At 34.2% G+C, this 3,049-nt stretch overlaps 1 long non-coding RNA gene across 1 annotated transcript; it reads left to right on the plus strand.

Annotated features, from left to right (window-relative positions):
- The first annotated feature begins 846 nt into the window (after nt 1–846).
- On the plus strand, nt 847–3,049 carry LOC140321393 (uncharacterized). Its single transcript, XR_011918924.1, has 3 exons — nt 847–957; nt 1,976–2,090; nt 2,985–3,049. It is a non-coding gene; the product is annotated as an uncharacterized lncRNA (long non-coding RNA).

The raw sequence follows: 3,049 nt of genomic DNA on the forward strand, positions 1-3,049 counted from the left end.
CTGCAAAATAATAGCGTTTTTGAATACTGAATGCACATTTGCCAAAACAGGCATTTAGGTTGCATTTAAACTAACGTGATGATGCATTTATAAACCTTTAAACTATTAGAAGACAGTTTGATTTTTTTTATGTTTGGGTTTGTTTTATGCTGGAAATCCAAGTTGGTGTCTGGGGATCATCTTTAAAATGTATTCATAAGGCAATAAATACCTGTATACAGCAGCACTGCAGTTGCTTGGAATAACCATACAACCATACTACAACAAGCATTTAAAGATATACAGGTAAACACCTGGTTGTGTGATCCAAACCAATGACATGATCAGCCTACTAGCAATATCGCTTTTAACAAGCCATATTTTTTATGAAAATAAAAGCAAACTTTTTTGTGGTCCCATATCCAGCATTTCAGGCTAACAAGAAAGACAGTGTAGGGATAGAGATCTGTTGGGTTGGATTTCGTGGAACCCCATCGTATTATAGGTTTAGTTCATGGCTAGGTATTTAATCAAGAACATTTGCTAGTATGATAGAATTATATTCACAAAAATATGGCTGGATGCGGGCTAAGATCTTGGATTTTGTTGGTGATCATACATAATGTTTCTTTCTCTTATCTTTGTACACATATACATTTCTCAAGATTTATTAGCATTGTTTTCTTTGACTGAATTTTAACAATAGAATGGTGATTGGGGCATCAGGTACAACAAGCTCTCGTTAAAATTTCACTCTATCTAAGTTTCAAATTTGATGACTGACTTCATGGTTTAGATTCTAATTGACTATTTTAGAATACAGCTTCTAGAGAGGGAAACTGTAACTCACGAAATGTCTTATATCTGTAGGTCATGGTTGAAGGTAATTTTTCTACCGCTTACACCAATGTGTTATTTCTTTATCTTATTAGGATGACTATATCAAGAGTTGGGAGGACAACCAGGCAGGAGATGAAGGTAATATAAATGCCACAAAACACCACATACATTTATACAGTTTATGAATATCTATGTGATGTGCCAATGACATTGTAAGCCAGAGAGAGCTTTTTTAAACCAGGCTCAATAGATCGAGGTGGTAGAGGAGTTTGTATATGATCACAATAGGAATGTTTATTGTGAGTAGTCTGAACACATTTTTTGCACATCTGAAAAACTTTTAGGCCAGTTTTTTCCTGTTTTGAACTCATATTGTGAGCAAGGGTTGATTTTGTAGATATAAGACAACATGATTGGATAAAGACGAATAGGAAATTAGTAATTTTACTTGGGGATCACTACAATTCTTTCTTTTTATTGGGTATATTGTGCATTGATACCATACTCCATCACACATTTTATCATTTCTTTGTGTTACATCTTCAAATGCTGCCATTTTGTTGGTTGTTTAGCTTTATTACATAAATATTTCCAATAAAACACTTTGCACACTCTCACACATAAATAATATATGATATATATATGATCATGTATATATACCATATATACATGATCATACATATACACATATGACACATGAATAAAAAACACAATCAATGGATTTACAGCATAATAAAATATGAATGTGTAATGCAGTGTATACATGGTCCACAGACATAGCAGGCCAGTTATATCCTAAAACTCAATTATCTCCAAAGAATGGCCAAATCTACATAAATATTGTATTTTGTAGCAGTCATTAAGTTTTGGGCAATATATTAACCATCATTGGAGAATGGAATCATGTAACCTGTTTTGAAATTCAATAAATATACATATTCATTAATACATTTAGTAAAATCTGTAATATTTAAGTGCAGGTGGGATTTATGTTCATAATATATTACAGATAATATAGGAGGTCATATCACATTTTGGAATAGACTATTGAATTTCCATTTAGAAAAACTCAGTGTTTCACGTTAATATTTATAAAGCCCTAGTGAAGTTATTTCCTTATTGCTTTTATAAGATTAAACTCTTTTTTTCATCCCAGCCCTGGACACCACAAAGGACCCTTGCCAGAAAGTGAAATGCAGTCGACATAAGGTTTGCATAGCTCATGGCTACCAAAAAGCTATGTGTATAAGCCGCAAGAAGTTGGAACACAGGTGGGTATTCTCAAGTTTTTACATTATATTATGTTAACAAATATAAACAAACTTTCATCAGTGTTCAGGTTGATGTTTAAAATGGGACTTGCAAATGTATTTCTAACAGTATAAACTACATTGCCTGCTTAAGGAGTGACGTTTCTAAAAATGCCTTAAAAAAGAGCCTATTCCTACCCATCTATGTTGGTGTTTGGAACATGGTAATAACACTGTGCCAATGTCATTTAATGGTCAAGACAATGTGGTCTGCTTTTCTCTTGAGGTCAGAAGTCTCCATGTTTTATACCATGTGTATCTTCTTAGACTTTGGAGGCCGTGAGAATGAGCATCCCTTAACACTAGGAGCTCTATTTATAAAACGGAATCGGACATTTTTCTGGTCCATGTGTGCTGTAATTGATTCCTACCAGTGAATGTTTCAGGGAATATCAGATTCTCTGTAATATAGAGCCCTAACCTTTTTACATGCAATGTACTAAAATACATATGTACATTTTCCATATAAATACAGAGGCTGATAGGAGTTGTCAAACAATGCATAAACAAATGATTTTTGTTTTCATGTGATTGGAAGGAGTCAGCAAAGCTTCTTGTTATTCCCCTTATTCAGCCCCAGTATAAAGCTGGCAGCATATCCATACGGCCATCTTTGATAAGTCTGTAGCTAACATTGCCAAAATACTGAAGCTCGTAAGATTTAGAAAGCCAGGCTAACTCCTCTGCAAACATCCTCCATGTTTGTAATATGCATTTGGCACCATGTCTTAGACTACATGCATTACATAAATGGCCATTTAGAAAACAAGCACAATTTGCCAGTAAATCATTTGACGGATCAGTTTAGTCATCTGAAGCTCCTATGTTATTTTTCTCTTTTTTCGTTCCTTGCAGAATTAAGCAGCCCAGCTTGAAAGTCCATGGAAGCAAAGACAACCTTTGTAAGCCTTGTCATGTGA

Source organism: Pyxicephalus adspersus, unplaced genomic scaffold (assembly GCF_032062135.1).
Source record: "Pyxicephalus adspersus unplaced genomic scaffold, UCB_Pads_2.0 Sca3287, whole genome shotgun sequence".
NCBI classification, from domain to species: Eukaryota; Metazoa; Chordata; class Amphibia; order Anura; family Pyxicephalidae; genus Pyxicephalus; species Pyxicephalus adspersus.